Here is a 21,020-nt window from a genome sequence, read left to right on the forward strand (position 1 = left end):
TTGTGCATCTATTGGGGGATACAAAAGGTCAGACAATATGTGGGAATGTCCACTGAATGGAATGAAGATGAAATAGTAGTAAGCCCATCTATCTGTGTCTTGATACCTCTGTTGTGAATGTGCACTCACAGCTAAGCAGAATTAATGGAAATTCCTGAAAGGCTATTTTCCATTGGAAAAATATTAAGTATCTTGAGCACAGGGCTATATTTATACTTTAAGAAAATCTTCTTTTGAAGTATGTCTGCAACATTGTACTTTATGCATATTATATTGTATATATCTTTTCTGGACCACAAAACTTATTTTAAAAAAACATTGTACTTCATACATAAAAATAGAGTGTGACATGAGGCATTTAATGAAGCACGTGAGAATGTGTAATTTTTGCTTGTCTAACAATTAGCCCTTTCAAATACCTGTCTGAAAGGAAGGGGGAAAAACTGTCAAGAGAAAGGGTTAGTACTTTTGACTGAAATAGTCTTGAGAAAGGATATTTCTATATTTAACTGGGTGGGAAAACAAACCAAACAGGAGAAACTAAGCACTGAGAAAATTTAAATGTGAAATTATGTATCAGCCTGACAATGTATTTTTTTGTTTAAACAAAACCATGCCAATAATGCCAGCTTAGGAGAGGAGAAGACCTCATTGCAGAAATATTCATTTTAAAAAATCAGCTGTAAAAAGATAATTCACTGTAGTATCTGATAATGTCTCACATCAGCAATTGTCTTCTAGGACAAGAATCACCTTGTTTGCAGATGCAAGCTTGATCGGGGACCAGGTAAAAACATATGTGCTTCTGAATAATCTTTTTTCACATAAAGCTGTATGCAGTTACAGTAATGTCACATATTCACACAGGTATATGGCTTTCAGTGAAACGAAAGTAAAACATACACCTACATTTTCCTTTTGAAAGGGAAAGTTTCACGCTGTGATCTGAGATATGCCAGTGAAAATATACAATGACACAATTAACATTCTGAATTATTTCAGCTGAGTTATTCTGGATTTTCATGACACTTCTCAGAACAGAATTTGGCCCCAAAACTTTTTTAAAAAAATGACATGCCAGCCTGCCCCAGTCCTCTGGAGCTACAAGTTCAAACTCTTTGGTAATACTCTTTGTTATAATTTTTGCAACAGTACAAATATATGAGATAATGCATTTTAATATGTAATCATAAAATTATAGAAATAGAAGGGACGCAAGGGTGACCTAGTCTATCCCCCTGCCAAGAAGCAGGATTTCTTGTGACTAAACCTTTCAAGGCAGATGACTATCCAGCCTCCTTTTGAAAATCACCAGTGAAGGAGCTTCCACAATTTCCCTTGGTAATGACAACCACACTGATTACATATCAAGGCCGCGTCTACACGTCCACGCTACTTCGAAGTAGCGGCGCCAACTTCGAAATAGCGCCCGTCACGGCTACACGTGTTGGGCGCTATTTCGAAGTTGAAATCAACGTTAGGTGGCAAGACGTCGAAGTCGCTAACCCCATGAGGGGATGGGAATAGTGCCCTACTTCGAAGTTGAACATTGAAGTAGGGACCGTGTAGACGATCTGCATCCTGAAACATTGAAATAGCGGGGTCCGCCATGGCAGCCATCAGCTGAGGGGTTGAGAGACGCTCTCTCTCCAGCCCCTGCAGGGCTCTATGGTCACCGTGTGCAGCAGCCCTTAGCCCAGGGCTTCTGGCTGCTGCTGCTGCAGCTGGGGATCCATGCTGCATGCACAGGGTCTGCAACCAGTTGTCAGCTCTGTGGATCTTGTGTTGTTTAGTGCAACTGTGTCTGGGAGGGGCCCTTTAAGGGAGCGGCTTGTTGTTGAGTCTGCCCTGTGACCCTGTCTGCAGCTGTTCCTGGCACCCTTATTTCGATGTGTGCTACTTTGGCGTGTAGACGTTCCCTCGCAGCGCCTATTTCGATGTGGTGCTGCCCAACGTTGAAGATGAACGTCGATGTTGCCAGCCCTGGAGGACGTGTAGACGTTATTCATTGAAATAGACTATTTCGATGTCGCTACATCGAAATAAGCTATTTCGATGCAGCGTGCACGTGTGGACGTAGCCCAGATGATTTCAAAAAAGCTAATATTACAGATAACAGGGAACACTGGCCAGGGCCCCAATAATATCAGTATCTGTACCACATCCTTCTAGAAAGTTCTGGTTAGGCAATGTTTTAGTGCTTGCAGCAGTGTAATACAATTCCTAAAAGCATATTTTTCAGATGCCAGACATGTTATGCCACCAGAGTTAATAATATGGCAAACAGGAAGGAAAACATATATGCCTCCCTTAAAATGAGGAGAAAAACATGTGACTGGGAGTGATCCAAATCCCTGAGAGAATTTCCTTATTTTAGGAAAATAGATTTTAATACTAATTGCTAAGATTTGAATTCCCATACTAATATAACAGTTCCTCAGAAGCCCCAGGCAATATAGAATCTAGAATCTGTTGCTGAGTACCATAAATCAAACTTTGTGAAAATTACAAATACATGTTTAGAGAGCTAAACAGATTTACACCAGTTGAAGATCTGGCCTGTGCAATTCATGTATTCACAGTTAAAAGTGTTCTTATTTTTCCAGGTGACATTCAAGCTACATTTTCCTTTACACTCTCACCTGAAACATGTTTACTCCACTCAAAGCATCTCTAGGCACTTTCACCTGAGGCTGGCCTTTATGAAGATGGATAGTCATACCTAGCAAGTAAGTCAGAAACAGTCATAGCTTCTTTGTAACTGTCAGAAGAAGCTCACAAAACCAAGAGTTGCCAAACTCAGAATGTCTGCATAAATATCACAATGATGCATGCTACATGCATCCTGTACATGTAGCTTGTGTATGTGTCAAATTCTGTCAGGTTCACCTTAAAGAAAATGCTATGTTTTGAAAACAGTTACCTGTGGCTGAGGGTGAAATCACATTCGTGCTCTGCATGGGTCAATAGTTAATGGAGTTTGCCACCACTGAGAAGAATAAAACCGGGTCATCTCATCCCTAGTTACTGTACCATATTTATTTAGTTGCTGTTTACATTTACTTTGGTGATGATGGTTAATTTCATATTAATCAAGAGAGATCTTGGCTTGTGCTCCTCATGTTTCCATGGCAGCAAGTTACTATTTCCAAAGGCATAAAGAACCTGCTCTGTCACTCACTATCATGTATGAGGGTACATAATTAACCTCTGCCATCAGTATATAAGTTAAATTTGTGAATTTTCACACATAAATATATAGCTATAAAAGATTTTTTTCTCCTGAAGCCCTTACTTATTAGAGAGTCCTACTAACATAAATATCACATGAGCAACACTTCCTCACGGGTGCCAACACTGCTGGTCTGTGCCCATTTCCAAGTAACACCCTCACATGTTAATCAAATCTCGTACAGTAAAAAAGATCTTACAGTCCCAGTTCTTTACTCAGCTCCAACTTCCTGCTCTCTCTTTGAGTCACATGATTTTGCATTATTCTTTTCTTTTAAAACTCAAGTTTACCCAAGCAAAAAGCAAAGCTGTCAAATAGGAACAATTTAAATTAGTTTACACAATTTGGCCAAGGATACTACTGAAAGCCTGATTCTGCCAGCCTTACTCACCTTGGGATGCATTTACCAAGTTGAGTATCAATCCTGAGTCCTGAGATAATGACATTATTCACATAAGCAGCTGCCATTTGTTTACAAATTTGGATAAGGTTTGCAGATTTAGGCCCTACTGTATGATACAGTAGACTTTAGCAGTAATTCTCAACTGAGGATCTAGGGCCCCCTGGGGCTTGCAAGCCCTTTCAGGGGGCCTGTGGGGCCCCATGGCTGAAACCTGGTGCTCTGAGTCCCAGAAGTCCCTGTGGGGATGAAGTAGAGAGTAGCACAGGGCCGAAGACAGCATCCCCTCACCATGAAGCCAGGAGCAGCATAGGTCCTGATTTTGGGAGGGTGTAGGACTGAAGCTGACTCATACATTCTACTTTGAAACCAGGAGCAGCATGGGGCTGAAGCTGCAAGCTCCAGTACCACTCCCGCCGTGTCTACACTCGCCCCAAACTTGGCCATTTCGAATTTTACTAATGAAGCGCTGAAATACATATTCAGTGCCTCATTAGCATGTGGGTGGCCGTGGCACTTCGAAATTGACGCGGCTCGCCTCCGCATGGCTCGTCCCGACAGGGCTCCTTTTTGAAAGGACCCTGCCTACTTCGAAGTCCCCTTATTCCCAACTGCTCACAGGAATAAGAGGACTTCGAAGTAGGCGGGGTCCTTTCGAAAAGGAGCCCCGTCGGGACGAGCTGCGTGGTGGCGAGCCGCGTCAATTTCGAAATGCTGCAGCCGCCTGCATGCTAATGAGGTGCTGAATATGTATTTCAGCGCTTCATTAGTAAACTTCGAAATGGCCATTTATATGGCCATTTCGAAGTTTGGGGCTAGTGTAGACATGGCCCCTCAAAGCTGGGAGCTGCACAGGGAGCCCCCTACTCCCCTGGCCATGAACAGCCTCTAGCCACTCCCCTGCCTGCACCCTGAGCTATACCCCTCACTTCTCACAGGTCCCAGCAATCCCTTCCATGAGCCCTGAACTACACCCATCACTTCACACCCCCTTGTATTACCCTCTCCCTGCACCCTGAATTGCACCCCTAACTTCATACATCCTCAGGCACCCCTCCTGGACTTTCAATTACTCCTTGCCCACACCCTTAGCATCCTGTTGCCTGTACAAAGCCCCTAGGTACTCTCTTCCTGCAACCTAAACTATACTTCTCGTTTCACACAGCCCTCAGCTACCCCCTCCTTGCACCCTCAGCATTTTTCAAACTTCCTCAGCTGAGTCCTCCCTTGACTCAGCCTGTTCAGACGAGTCAGGGTCGTGTAACATTCCTTCCCTGGATGCTACTGAGAGGAGCCAGACTGAATCCTAGCCATTGCCCTGCCAAAAGAAATATAAAATTATGCCTATGGCCAAGCTTCCCTTCTCTGGCCCATAGCCTTGAATTTCCCTCTTGACTTGCCTCTGCTGGGTCCTAATGTTTTTATAGCATGGTGAGTGGGCCTCAGCAAGAAAAAGATTGAAAACAAGCCTTTGGTCTCTAACATGTTGGGTAAGTCCTTAGAATCAGATGCCACATATGAAGCATGCCATGTCATTGTCTTGACAATATGTATATCTCACTGGAATCTTATGGCAGCTTGTCATAACTTCATCTGCTTGTAGAAATCTGTGCTCCTCATAAGAAAGATACATTTAAGAGCATCTATAAGCATCTATTAACCATATCATACATAACATTTTTAAATAAGTAGAACAGTAAATTAAAATGTCACCAAAATGTCCCCTCCCCCCCAGATATGAGATAAAACATGATGTTTTCATCTGGTTCTGTCAGGTCACATCATATTTTGTCACATCTTAGGATATGTTTAACCTAATGTGATGTGATATAAATGAAATGTCTATATCAAAAATTTAAAGTGATACATTTAAAATAAATCTGAAACTTGGATTTGGTACAGGTTACAAATATACCTCTCCTTCCTGCTGATAGATGGGTGCTCTGATATTTTCAGATTCTGAACCTGAGCCAGTAACAGGTACTGAATCCCCAGCTACTTGCTAATACTAATAATATTAATAAAAACAGTGGACAATTTAATTGAAATGCCACTTATTTTTTTCTTTCAATGGGTCTTGACAAGAAAATATTCGTGCTGTGTGACTTTGAAAATGCCCTTCTCTGGCAGCCAGCCATTCTGCCAGTTCTACTGTTTGCTGGCATTTAATAACAGAAACAAGGGCCAATTTAAAGTCTGGGAATAAATCAATTTGTGATGCACAGGATCCCCATGAAGCAGTTCTCACCTGGATGGGCAAATTGTCTTTTTTATTCCATAAATTTTGCACAACTTAAATATTCAGGTATTGATGTGCATTACTTGCCTGTAGTAACATATTTGGTACAGTATCTAAAAAAAACAAACTACTGCCTTACTGCTGTGGGCAGTAGAGTGCGTTATTCTTGCCAGTAGGACATGTGGGTAGAGCAGGACTATAGTATGCTCTTTGGAGATGAATTGGACAGATTTAAAAGAGAGTTCTCTGCTGTCTTTGGAGTTCTATGAAGGTCCCAGATAGTGAATATATAGTTTGTACCTCTACTCTTCAAATCAAGATTTTGAGATGTGTTCATATTTCCCTGCACTCCCTTTTAGTTGATTCTCGGCCCTATATCTTTGTGTAGCCTCAGTCTCCCTGTCATACGCTGCTCTGTAAATTCAGTAGCAATTCTTGCCATGTCTGCAATAAGACTAATTCTCTTGCCTTTAACAGTTTGGAGCAATAGGAGACAAGGAAAATAGAAGCAGAAACAGAGAGCAAGCCCTTTGTGTTCTATGAAGTGGGTGGCGCTGTTCTGTGAAATGTGCTTCCACAGAAAAATGATTCACAGTTATTTTGTTTTCAAATGTGTTCCCCTGATAAGTGAAAGTATGTTTTCCTTTTCCTGCTGCAAACAGCTCTAGATGTTTAAAGCTGGGCATCGTAACATTGAGACACCTGAAATAAAAGGCCACTTTTGAAAACCTGGCCCATTATTGAGAGCAGAGAGTTTGTAAGGAATGTGATGCCTAGTCTCTGTAATTAGATTATAAAGATTATGGCTTGGAGTAGCACCTTTTATGTCAATGGGAGTCTTCCTATTATTTCAGTGAGAGCAAGATCGTTCCACAAAGACTAAGCGAAAATAGAATGGAGATTAGAAACTGGGCATTAACTTTAATTTTTTGTGGTTTTACCTTTTGGGTTGCATTTTAAATAATGTTTTCTTACATATGGCAGTAGAATGGGCATCTCAAGGACACTGAGTGGAATAGAAACACAGCTATGTATAGCGAATGTCTTAGTTATGCTGCTAGAATGAAATAGAAAATTCCCACTCATTGCTTTGCTATATTCTACAAGAATCCTTGTTAAACAGAAGGAGCAAAAGAGACCTAGACAGACAAATGAGCTTCTCTGTCTGCCAATTCCTTCCTCGGTCCTTTAAAGGACGCTTAAAATAATCTGCTTCTAGATAACAGTATTCCATTCCATTCTATCATTTTCTGTCTGAGTACAGAGAGTACATATTAAAGGATGAAATGTAAAATCATTGTTCTGAACAGCTGTGGTTGATAAAGTTTTCCTGGAACTTTTTTTTTCATGTGTAGGAGTTTGCAGACCAAATTCTACCTGGTTAAATACCAGAGCTGGACAGAGAATGGTATTTCCATTTTCATGGAGGATTCAGGTGTTTTTGAAGTTTGTTTTAGTTCTAGTCATAAACAATCATAATAAAATCATTATAAAACCAAACTGGGTGTTGTCAATAGTTTTGAAGCAAAGATCTGCCTGGGAGGCTGATGGAGCTCAGAAGCCCAAAAACCAAAAAGCTTTGGTGGAAAGGTGACCAAAGAGCATGGAAACTAGTTTTTGAGACAATTATGCCTGATTTTCCATGAAAATTTGCCACCGTTGGCACCATCCTCATGAAGGGAAGGGTATCCTGGGCTGCAGACCCTGCCCAGGTGGGCAAGGAGTCCTGGCCCAGGAGGGAGGGGTAGGAAGTGTGGAAGGCCCAGGCCAAGGGCCTGATCACTCACAGCCTTGCTGCATGGTGCGTAACCTGCTGGGAGGGGGCCTGAAGGGCTGGGGTGGAGCCAAGGGCCTTGACCCAAGGGCCTGACTACCTCAGTCCCTTACCCGTGTGACCCATCTCCTGCCCCTGCAGGTCCTGAGGGCCATCAACTCCCTGCTGCTTTGAAGGCTCATCTGCCTGGACAGTGTCAATGCTGCAGTGGTCAGGTTCAAGGCCTCAGGCTTCCCCAACTGCTTCAGTGCCATCAACGGGACCTACATTCCCATCTATACCCCAGACTACAGTACAGCACTGTTCATCAATAGGAAGGGATACCACTCAATTGTGCTGGAGGCCCTAGTGGACCACTGAAGGCACTTCATCGATGTATACATTGGGTGGGCTAGCCGTGCTCCCAATGTGAGGGCATTCCAGAACTCTGGCTTCTTCAAGAAGATGGAGGAGGGCAACTTCATCCCCTGCTGGGAGCTGGCCCTTGGGGATGTGGTTATCCCTCTGAGCATGGTAGTGGACGCCATCTACCCCTAATGCCATGGCTCATGCAGCTCTATACTGGACTCCACTCAGGAGCTCTTTCACGTGTACCTGAACCAGGCCCGTTTGCTCATGGAGAATGCCTTTCGGCCACCTGAAGGCCCGGTTCCGATATTTACTAACATGCCTGGACGTGGGGGAAAGCAAGGTACTCCAAGTTGTTGAGTCCTGTTGTGCCCTCCATAATCTTCTGGAGGGAAAAGGGGAGGCCTGGCTCCCACCAGGGAACCTGTCTGGCATCTGAACCTATAAGAAGCCTGGCACAGCCCCAACAAGATGGGCTGCACAACCAGGAAGCTATCCAGGAATGATTCTCCCAGGGAATGCAATAACCCTCCCCCTGCCTCAAAGGCACAAAGACACTCCCTGTAGGGGTTTCAGGCCTGCTGCCCCATCCTGTCCCCATCTTGGCCCCTCCCTTTGCCCTCCCAGCCCTCCACTGCCTCTCCCATAACTAGGGACACAGGGGTTGTGAACAAATAAACCTTGACATTTAACAGAAGAATGAATGTGTAAAACTATTTATAAAGTATAGTGGGGATGAACTATGTACTGTGAGGTTGAGGCTTGGAACAGTGGGGCAGGTGTCGCTCTAGGCAGGGGGTGGTGGTGGTGGTGGGCCCTGACTCCACAGAAGAGTGGGAGCCCTAATGGCCCTGACCATTGGATCCCCACCTGCCACAGGTTCGAGGTCCCTGTTGGGGCAGGGTAGGGACTGGTGGCATGGGGAGCTGTGGGAAGGGAGGGAACATGGCAGGGTCAGACTTTGATGTGGGAGCCTGGGGAAGGGGGGGCAGGTGTGACTTGGGGATTGGGGAGGGCCTGGGGGGGCAGGGGGCATGGCTGAGGACAGGATCTATTGGGCGAGGTTTAGGACAACTGGGGGGAGGTCTATTGGGGAAGGGCAGTGGGAACAGGGGGAGCAGGGGGAGCTGAGGGAGGGGGATTTGGGGCAGCTGGAGGAGGCAAAGAGGGGAAAGCTGCGGGGGAGGGGATTGCAGGGGGAGGGAGAGTGGTGGGAGGTAGGGGGTGGGCATGGGTGGTTGGGCCAGCTGGTCCTGCCAGATGGCAATGGTATTGTCCAGGTGGGACATGAGCTGGTCCCATGACTGTGCCTTCCACTCCTAGTCCCTTCACACCTTGCCTTATCTGCCTGAAGCTGCTGCTCCGTAATGTCGGTGACCCACCTGAGGATCCCCGAGTTCTCCTTGATCTGGTGATGGGCCCTCCATCCATGTGGCCACCCACATCACCATGACACTACAATGTACCCCCAAGCTGCTGGTTCTGTGGCTGTGCCTGGCTCTGGCTCTGACTTCTCCTGGAGTCTGGGGGCTGGCTGGCCCTGGTGAAGAGGCAAGGCCAGCCTGGCCTGTTGATGGTCCACCTGGAAGGGTGACAAGGAGGCTAGATTGTAAGTCCTTTCCCCCACATGGCCCCTGGGGCCCTCCCATCCCCCTACCCCCACGCATGCAGCTCAAGGCACTATCCATGGGTGTGGGTGCTGCCTGTGTCCTGCAGGCATGTTTGCGAGTGGAGGGTCATGGTCACTGGTGGTGTGTCTGGGGTTGGGCCCTTGCACGTGTGGCTGTCCCACCCCATCCATGTTGGAGAAGCAGGCTCCCACCCTGGGGGCCTAGGGCCCTGTCAGCCTCCCCTGGGGCTGGCAGCAAGCCAGTGCCTGTTCCCTGCAGCTGTGTGGTTGGACCCAGTGGACCATGGTGCCTTGAGCACATGTGCAGGTGCTAAGTTCACAGAGCAGATCCTGCCCAAGCTGGACCAGGGTTGATTGCAGCATGCCCCACCCTTGCATGCCCCACAAGCTCCAGGGTTTGTGCCCCATGGGGTACTCACCAGCAGGGACCTTGAAAAGGTCTGATGAGGCCCTGGTGGTGTCTTGCTGGAGGAGGGGCCCGACTCCAGGCTGATGGCCAGGATCCCATCACTGGCCAGGGAGGTGCCATTGCCCTTGCCCTTGGGCTGCTGCTCCTCTGGGTGGGACTCTGGTTCTGTGGGGGTGGCCTGCTGGGAGGTGTCCAGGAAGCTTGTGATGGGGGAGGTGTCCTCCACCCAAAGGAGCTCATGTAGCTCCCTGTAATAGGGGCAGCTAGCCCATCATGTCCCTAAGCGATGTGTGTCATCCTGACACTGGGTATAGCCATGTTGCAATGCCTTGATTTTTGCCCAGACCTGCTCCATCATCCAGGATGGTGTCCTCACTCTGCCAGGGGCTGCTGCATTCCTCCTGTTGGCTGCCAGGTCCAGCAGCACTGTCTCCTCTACCCCAAGGCTGATGAGGTCTCAGACCTCGGTGTCCATCTAGGATGGGGTACTCCTTCTGGCTGGGGGTGAGTCCAGGAGCTCCTCTCCTAGCTGCCTGGTAGGCTGGGCTGCTGTCATTGCCGTGGAGCAGCTGCAGGGCATGGCTGTGGGCAGGCTTCAAGTACATGTGCTGGCTAGGCTGCTGGCATGCTTCCTACTTCCTTGTATGGGGTTTTCAGGGCTGCTGTCCCTTTAAGGCTGGCTGGAGGAGCAGAGCATAGAGCATAGAGCTCTGCTTGTGGTGGATAGAACGTCTCCTGCCCCCAGGTAACCAATGCCATGGAGGACCCCTCTGTTGATAGAAAAGTGTCTGCACTACTATTCTGTCAACAGAATCTGTCTACAGAGGCGCTATGCCTCAAACTTTCAAGACAGAACTCTGCCAGGAAAACTGCTGTGTTCTGTTGACAGATTCTAAACAGAACATGTGTAAGGTGGATCTAAATTTGCATTCCTCTTTCGAAAGAGGTATGCAAATGATGTAAATTGAAAATGCAAATGAGGTATAATGTTGCATATTTGGCACCTCATTTGCATATTCTAATTTCAAAATAGCGTTTTTCAAAAGAAGAAAGCTAGTGTAGACGCTGCTCTTTCGAAAGTAAGCCCCATCTTCGAAAGAATCCTTCTTCCCTTTATTTAATTTTATTTATTTATTTAATCACTTTAATCCCCCCATATCCCAAAGTCTGGATTATATTTTGCACCTGAAACAGTATGGATTGGCAAATACATCCATAAAGTATATTTGGCTGCTATTTGCATGCATCATGTGAAGAGAGGTGGATGCACAGTCTTAACACATCCTATAAAAAGAAAAGTCAGAAAACGTCTCAAAATTTCTTTTCCACCTATAAAACCACTTACTCCTGCATGAGACTTAAATGTGTTCCTTCACATACTCACCAGAAAAGCCTTTGAACCAATGGCCTCCTTGTCATATTTATACCTGTCTGTTAAAACATTTCTAATAGCCTTAATGTCAGCCAGAAGTGCAGGAGAGCTGGCAGCTGTCATGGCCAACCCACCTTATATTCCATTTCATACAGACAAAGTCATCCTCAGGCCACATCACAAAATTCTCACTCAAATCACTTCCTTGTTGCACATTAACCAACCTATGCACTTACCCTTCTTCTTCCCAAAGCCACATGCCAATGTGGCACATGCTATACTTCACAGTCAGGATGTCTGCAGAGTACTGGGTTTTTATCTGCAAAGAAAAAAAGCTCACCATACCTCACCGCGGCTATTTAGCCCTACAACAGAGGGTTCCATTGAACAATTTCCAAACAAAGACTATCCAAATGGATATGACAATGTATAAGACTCTGTTATAGTCTGAACAATTTACCTGCTTTGCAATCAATTTTGGACACACACCACCAGGGCTATTGCTGCTTCGTGGGACTTTCTTCGGGACACTCCAACAGAAGACATCTGTGAAGCAGCAACAAAAGCATCAATACATTCTTTTACACATTATGCCATAGAGCAACATGTATCAGTGAACACTGTTTTGGACATGCCATCCTAAATATGGCACAAAACCATGGACTGAAGTACCACCAACCACAACAGAATACGACTCCTTAGTCAGCTTATGTGGAGCACCTACAGGGAGACTCCTCAAAGAAGGAAAAATGGTTACCCACCTTCAGTAACTGATAATCTTGAGATGGGTGTCCCTGTGGGTGTCCCACAGCCCATCCCTCCTTCCCTTTTCTTTGGATTGCACACTTGGTCTGAGGTTGAGGAGGAACTGAGGGATGGCAGGTGGAGCAAGAGGTTTAACTTCTGCTACAAGTGTGAGCCACGTACTGCTAAAACTCCTCCAACAAGAATCACAAGGTGCAAAAACATCTTTTGTGATGCACCCACAGGGACACCCATCTCAAAGAATGTCAGTTACTGAAGGTGAGTAACCTTCTTTTTCTTCATATGATGCATCAGTTGCTTTAGAACATTTTCTTCCTAGGGACGTTGAAGCCTGAATTAGCAGTGCAGCTAAATTGCCTGCATTGCCTTGAAGTTCCTCTCCAGTAAATGTAAAAGATAAACATGATAAAAATGAATACATTCCTTTTGCATTTTTCTTATTTGTTGACATTTTGCTTTTCATGTACATAATGTATCCAAAAGAAAGAGTGATAACATTTAATGGATTATATTCTATGGTAAGATAAATACTTAAAATATCATGAATAATACCTCAGATCAGAATTTTTTTCACTCATAATAAATTTACCGAGTTCCTGATTAGAAGTGTTCTAAACTATTCATTAGTACTTTGAGTGGTTAAAATGTGTGGCGGATAATTGGCAGACAAGAAATTGCTAGACTTGTCTTATATTATGTGCTAGTGAAAATCCTCTTTCAATATCTGTATTGTTTTCCACATTGTGTATCCATTGGATCATATACAAGCTAGCATAATCAGTATTTTAAATACAGTAAGAAATAATAGTTACAATGTTTGCTTTTTTAGCCTCTGTTTCTTGCATACATATGGTTTAAAAAATCTTTGAAGCTTTGGTTTCATTTCAATGCTGAGATATGTATTTATATCTATTCATATTAATAGTACTCAGCACCACAGCAGAACACCCAGGACTATGGTCACAGCTGTTGACTTCAGCAGTCACAGGTGTGTCTAATGGCAGATTTGGACTTAACATTACATTTCCTGACTATTAATAGCTCACCAGTTTGTTAAAAGTTGAAAATGATGGAGGTATTGATCAAAATTGTTTAGATTGATTTGGTCCTTCATCTTGTCTTTCCCAGAGAAGATGACCTCAGAAAACATAGGTCATGGGAGCCAAACCATAAAAAATAAATGCTAAAAGGAAGCTTTCATCTTGTCTGAGCAAAGCAGATATCTTCCCTGTGCGTTTGGAGTTAAATTTTCATAAGTGTCCAAGTAATTTAGGAGACCAAATTTCATTTCAAAAAGTGCTTAATGACTTGGGAGCATACATCCCCTTGAAAGCCTAAATCTCACAATTCTAGCTTTAATCTCCCAACATTTTTTCTGGACTTTTTATGTTTGGACTTTATTCCTGTGTGAATTACATTTCAGGGAAATGAAGGTATTATATCACATTACGCTTTGTTTGCATCTATTTCTTTGTCATTAAAGTAACAAACATTCTATATTCTTCTTTCTATATTTCTGTAATGTAGTGCTATTTAGTCTGTTTAAAAATTGCAAATGTTTCTATAAAATAGAAAGAAAATATATAAATATGTACGAATCTTTTTCTTCTTGGAAACAAAAATAATTAAAATAAGAAAATACAATAGCAGGTTAGAAAATGAACACAACAAGGTGCTAAGTATGTGCAGACAGGTGGAGACGCTATTAAAAACCACCCAGTATGCTCTCGGGAGGCTTTGCAAGAAGATGGAGATGTGCATATGGATTCTTTTTTACATACATCTCTTTAGTTTAATCCTTGTATCAGCCATTATACCTACTTTGCTGGACTACTTTCATACAGCACAACATCTGTGAATCACACAAAGGGACAAATCACTGAACTTCTGAAGCTGGATACATTTGTTCTGCAGTACATTTTAATAATTTAATTAGCAGTTTCTACATTGACTAACAGCATTGAAGAGGAAGAAATCTAAGGCTGCGTCTGCACGTGCATTCCTCTTCCGAAAGAGGCATGCAAACGAGGGACATTGAAAATGCAAATGAGGTGCAGATTTACATAGCTGATGCCTCATGTGCATATTTTTCTTTTGAAAGAAGAAAAACAGTGTAGACATGGCTCTTTTGAAAGTAAACCCCAACTTCAAAAGAACCCTTCTTCCCATAAAAAAAGGGAAGAAGGGTTTTTTTGAAGATGGGGTTTATTTTCGAAAGAGCCGCATCTACACTGCTTTTCAAAGCTCTTTCAAAAGAAGAATATGCAAATGAGGCACCAGATCTGTAAATCTGCATCTCATTTGCATTTTCCGTTTTCCTTTACTTTCAGGCCTCTTTTGAAAGAGGAATGCAAGTGTAGACACAGCCTAACAGATCTAAATTTGGGGCATTTTGGGAACTGATGAACATGCGAGGCCAGTGCAGGAATTTAAAGAAATCTGTTAAGGAGAAGAAACTGAACAGGCCCAGAGTAATATTTGCAAGGAAATTACATAGTGCAAAGAGTGAGAAGCTACTTTTCCATGCTTTTTTCTTTTTATACTTTTTGCTTATCTCTTTTCATTTCTCTTTCTTTCATTTCTCACCTTTTTAAAGAGGGCATTTATGTCATTTCTCAATCTATATATCAAGTCAAACAGGTTTTCAGCAGCGTTTGTCACCAACCAATACATAATATAATGACAGAATACTCAGGCCTCCTTTGTAAATGCAGGTGAATTAAAAGTTTATTGTTGCAATTTTCTCCCCATTCACTGCTTGCATTAGTCTGCAATGTACATACCATTCTGATATTTTTCAAAAAACTATTTACATTCCACTTTTATTGGCTTAGTAAACTATAGTTTTGTTGTTTTTCCTGACACATATTGGCTACGTCTACACGTGAAGCCTACATCGAAATAGCTTATTTCGATAATGTCTACACGTCCTCCAGGGCTGGCAACGTCGATGTTCAACTTCGACGTTGCACAGCACAACATCGAAATAGGCGCAGCGAGGGAACGTCTACACGCCAAAGTAGCACACATCGAAATAGGGATGCCAGGCACAGCTGCAGACAGGGTCACAGGGCGGACTAGCGCTTCCGGGGCAACAGCTAGCCGCTCCCTTAAAGGGCCCCTCCCACACATACTCAGCCTGCACAGCATGCGGTCTGAGGAGCCATAGGCACACAGACCCCGGGCGACGCAGGCATGGACCCCCAGCAGCAGCAGCAGCAGCAGCAGCCAGAGGTCCACCCAGCTCTCCCGGCAGAAGCAGGGCTTGCCCTGATCCATGCCATGCGGGAGGCAGCTGAGCACCTCCTTGCTACACCAGAGGAGGAGCTGCCCCCAAGGCAGCAGGGCTCAACCCCCAACCCTGCAGCACCCCACCCCCACCCCCACCTCACACGCCGGCGGCTGTGGAGCTACCCCACCAGCACCGACTGGTGGGAGCAGCTGGTGCTTGAGGAGTGGGACGACGACCGCTAGCTCAGGAACTTCAGGATGAGCCAGAAGACATTTATGGAGCTGTGCCAGTGGCTCACCCCCGCACTCAGGCACCAGGACACTGCCATGCAGCGTGCCCTCCCTGTGGAGAAATGGGTCGGCATCGCTGTCTGGAAGCTGGCCACTCCAGACAGCTACTGATCCGTGGGACAGCAGTTTGGTGTTGGCAAGGCCACCATCGGGGCTGTCTTCATGGAGGTAAGAGAACCCACGGGGGGAGGGGAGGGGAGGGCAGGGCAGGGCCACGCACACCCCGCTCACCCCTCATTGGTGCTGTCCCATGTGCTTTCCCTGCAGGTTGTGCGTGCCATCAATGCCATGCTCCTGCACAGGCTCGTGAGGCTGGGGGACCCAGATGCCACCATCGCGGCCTTTGCTACCCTGGGCTTCCCAAATTGCTTCGAGGCTCTGGATGGGACTCACATCCCCATCTGCACCCCGCATCACAGTGGAGGACACTACATCAATCGCAAGGGCTACCATTCTGTGGTCCTCCAGGCCTTGGTGGACAGCCGGGGCCATTTCCAGGACATTTATGTGGGCTGGCCTGGCAGCACCCATGACGCCCGGGTTTTCCGGAACTCGGGCCTGTGCCGCTGGCTGGAGGCAGGGACCTACATCCCCCAGTGGGAGATCCCTCTGGGGGACACCACTATGCCCCTCCGCGTCATCGCAGATGCGGCATACCCCCTCCGGCCGTAGCTCATGTACCCCTACACGGGCCATCTCTCCACTAGCCAGGAGCGCTTCAACGAGCGCCTGAACCACGCACGCCAGGTGGTGGAGCGCTCATTTGGCCACCTGAAAGGATGCTGGAGATGTCTCCTGACCCACCCGGATGCAGGCCCCAACAACATACCCCTGATTCTGGGTGCCTGCTGCGCCCTGCACAATTTGGTGGAGAGCAAGGGGGAGGACTTTTTCCAGGGCTGGGCTGTGGAGGCCGGCAGGGCCGACGTGCAGCCACCCGCTGCCCCTAGTCGGCAGGTGGACCCCGAAGGGACCCGGGTGCAGGAGGCCCTGCGGGCCCACTTCGATGATGAGGCCGCGGGGTGAACTCTGCCAGGCCCCCCCACTGCCCACCCCTTCCTCCACCACACTCCCTGCCCCAACGCCCACAACATGGAGCACCCAACCGCAACCCCCTCCCACTTTTCCTGGACAAATGACAACACACACTTGTGGCTGAACTTAAACTGCTTTTTCTTTTAGAACTTTTTTTTTAACTATAAATAAAACAAGAACAAACTATATACAACATGTGTGGAACCAAAGTAATATGTACAAATAAACCAATAGTAATAAAAAAGTGTGTTCAGTAATAAAAAGAAAACCAGGGATGATAAAGGGGAGAACTATTTACATGGGGGGGATGGGGCAAACAGGGGGCACAAAATAATAAGTCCCAACTATATACAAGGGCGGGGGGCCACGTCCCGGGCCCCTCGCCCCTAAAGTCTGGCACTGGGCATGGGCGGCCGGGAGCCCCGCCGCGGCCGCAGCCCTGTCCGGGGCTGGCTGGGGTGGGGCGGACTGGAAGATATGCCCGGCGAGTCTCAGCTGGCTCCAGGGGTCCCTTGGCGCTCCGGTCCTCGGCGGTGGGTGGCGAGGCGACGGCGGAAGGGACGGCGACGTGCGGAGCAGCTGGTGATGCAGCGGGTGGAGCAGGCAGGGCGGATGCTGCGGTGGCCAGTGCGGCATGGGGGGCCAGGTAGTCCACCAGGCGGTTGAAAGTCTCCATGTAGGCCCCCTGTGCCTCTTGGCGCCAGGCCAGCGCCCGCTTCTGCAGGTGCAGGTGCTGCTCCGCGACCTCCAGCTGCCATCGGTGGATGGCCAGCAGCTGGGGGGTCCATCGCCGTCGGCTGGTGGTGGCGCGGGGTCCGCCATCTAGCCCGCCATGGGGCCGGTCGGTCTTCGGCCGAGGGGCTTGCCTGGAGCAATGGCCCCGGAGGGGTCTCTGGGACCACTGATGCCTCGCCGGCGCTCTCTTCCGGTCCTTCCGATGGTGCAGCTGCGGGACACAGGAGAGGAGGTGGGGAAGAAGAATGGAGACAGGCATTAGTGTGGGCCCCGAGCCGTGGCCTTTGTCCCCCCAGCCCTGTGCTGCAGGTTCCCCATCCCCGTCCCTGGGAGATGCTGCTGTGATGGATGGGGTTCAGGGGTCCCCCTGCACTGCACCCCGTCCCCTGGTGGGAGCGACTCTCACTTCACTCCGCTTGGTCTGACAGCAGGAGAGGTTTCTTAGGCCACAGATGCCCAGTTTCTCCCAGGAGTGACAGCACCAGCTGTCGGAAGAGACAGTCCTTCCAACCCGTCCTGGGGAGAAGACCCCAAGGGGTGCCCCTCTGGGATGCAGCTTTCCCCCTCCTCAGGCTGGCTGCCTTCCAGCTCTCCCTTCCCCTAGCCTCTACCTGTGTCCCCCCTCCCCCCCCAATTCCAAGCCAGCTCGGCTCCTCCCTCCTCTTTGTTCAGGGCAGAGGTGTCACATGCCAGCTGTAGCCCCAGGATCCTCCTTTGCCCCTGGGAGCTATTCGGCTCTTGTTGCTCATATCTAGCCTGTCTCCCTTTTGAACTCCCCCCACTCCATCACATGCTGCTGCTGCTGCTGTTGCTGCTGCTGCTGCTGCGGGGTGTCCCACCCCCTCCTCCCGGGGGCCCCTCGAGGTTCCGCTCCCCCCTGGCCCAGGGATGGGGCATGGCACTGTCATGCGGGGTGGTGGGGGGCAGGGGCTGATGTAATGCTGTGAGGGACATGGCCCTGCTGTCCTTGGGGCCATGGCCATGTGAGCATGTGGGGGGCCCTGGACACATATCTATTACCCCCCACCCCTCAAGCCCAGGGGTGTAAACCAGAGGGGAGTACATACCTGTCGGTCCACTCCCACGGTCCGGAGATCCCTGGGGGGCGGAGGCCCGGCTGCTGCTCCGGGATGGCAGGAGGAGGATCTGCAGCCCGGATTCTGCGGAGGAGGAGCCCCCCGCCTCCTCCTCCTCCTCCTGCCGCGATGGCCTGGGGGTGGGCCCCGGGGGGGGGCCCCCGGGGTGCGGGGCTTACCTCCGGGGCGGACTCCGGCTGCAGGGCCTGCTGGGGCTCGTCGGCCGAAGTATCAAGGGTGGCCAGAGTGGAGGAGGTGTGCCGGGGGCCCAGGATGTCCCTGAGCTCCCTGTAAAAGGGGCAAGTGATGGGGGCAGCCCCAGATCGGCCGGCCGCATCCCGGGCCCGGGAGTAACCCTGCCGCAGCTCCTTCACCTTACTCCTGACGTGATCAGGAGTGCGGGCAGGGTGACCCCGGGCAGCCAGGCCGTCGGCCAGCCGAGCGAACGCATCTGCGTTCCGCCTCTTGCTCCCCATTACCTGGAGCACCTCCAACTCGCTCCAGAGCCCCAGCAGGTCCCGCAGCTCGGCCTCCGTCCAGGAGGGGCCCCACTGCCGCTTGCCAGCCTGGCTGCCCGCCTGGCTGTGCTGGCTGGCCTGGCTTCCCTTGGGGGGGGTCCCCTGGGGGTGCTGGGGGGGCTGCCGGGTGGCCATTGAGGTTCCTTTGGCTGCTGAGGGACGTGCAGGCTGGCCACGTGTCTGGGCTGCTGCCTGCATGTTCCCTCAGCTTCCTGCACAGGAAGGGAGGGGGAGGGGACCTTTAAGGGGCCGCTCCACGCGGCCACCAGTGAGCTGAGGGGCTGCAGAGAGCGTCTCTCAACCCCTCAGCTGATGGCCGCCATGGAGGACCCCACAATTTTGACGTTGCGGGACGCGCAATGACTACACGGTCCCTACTTCGACGTTGAACGTCGAAGTAGGGCGCTATTCCTATCCCCTCATGGGGTTAGCGACTTCGACATCTTGCCGCCTAACATCGAAGTTAACTTCGAAATAGCGCCCGACGCGTGTAGCCATGACGGGCGCTATTTCGAAGTTAGTGCCACTACTTCGAAGTAGCGTGCACGTGTAGACACAGCTATTGACTCAGAAATGTGCAAATATCAGAGACTAGCCAGTAATCATATTGTTTTTTCATTCACTTTCTGGAACAAATTGCACTTGATTCTTCTCTGCTTTCCTGTCCTCAGATAAAATAAAAAGAATACTGTATATAAACAGCTAATCTTTGGCTTTTAATTTTAACGAATGATACTGTACATGTAATGGATCACTAAAAAGTTATTCATGTTTTTAATCCTTTGCCTATTTAATTTCTTCTGAAGTCAGTGGAGATCTTGCATGTGAAAAGACTGCAAGAGTGGATCCTGAAAAGATGACTGGAAAGTATTTCAGATTCCAGATTTAGACTTCTCTACATCGCTCAGCTCTTCTGGACAATACATTGCACACATTCTCACTGGATTTTTCCACACTGTGTTCATATTGTACGTGAGGATAATGTAATGACAGTTTACTTTACTCTGGAAGTCTTAACATTAGAAACCTTTCCTGCGCCATCACTGACTCTCTCCCTCCCACCTTAGGAGATGGCTTCTATGAGAGCAACAACTATTGATTGTCCCAAGCCTTCTTTATGGCCTTTGGACTCCTGTGTTGATTAGTACCAATGGTGCTCTACCTCATCTGAAAGGACTCTGCTTTGATTGTCCAGGACGCACAGACAGCAATTGTATTCTCCACGATTTAGCAGACCAACCTACTTCCAGTTAAACAGAACAATTTTCATTTCAGAAGGAAGAGAAACAGAGAAAAAAATCACAGTGGTAACCATGTTAGTCTGTATCTTCGAAAACAACAGCAAGTCCTGTGGCTCCTTATCGACACACAGATATTTTGGCGTATAAGCTTTCATGGGCAAAGACCTTCTTCGTCGGATGACTGGGTCTTTGCCCATGAAAGCTTACACTCCAAAATATCTGTTTGTCGATAAGGAGCCACAGGACTTCTTGATGTTCTCAGAGAAAAAGAAATAAAGACAAGAATTCACCCTCGCTCTCTCTTAAAGCACTGTATGAGGCAACAGAATTATTTTAGGTCATCACAAAACATAAGGTACAATGGCTAAAGTTTGAAAAGTGCACTTTTATGTGGTGATAACATTTGTCGCTTTTTATAGTTGCTCCAGCATGCTGAGAGACATTCTGGTGTTTGCTCAAAAGTAAGTCTGATGTTGCTGTGTTATATCCTTTGTGTACAGTCTTTCTCATAATTGTTCTTTTTCGTTTTGTTTTGTTTTTGTTTTTGTATGCCACTGAGCTGCCCATACCCTATGGATGCACCTAGTTCAGGATAATGCCAGAGATAAGGTACTGGAATGGAATGACCTGTTTCTCATAGTTGGTCTTCACTTAATTCAGTTTTTATTTTCTATAATTTTGATGGATAACACTGATATTTGTAAGTAAGCATTTTTTATATTTG

The sequence above is a fragment of the Carettochelys insculpta genome, chromosome 1 (genome assembly GCF_033958435.1).
Source record: "Carettochelys insculpta isolate YL-2023 chromosome 1, ASM3395843v1, whole genome shotgun sequence".
In the NCBI taxonomy this organism is placed as follows: Eukaryota; Metazoa; Chordata; order Testudines; family Carettochelyidae; genus Carettochelys; species Carettochelys insculpta.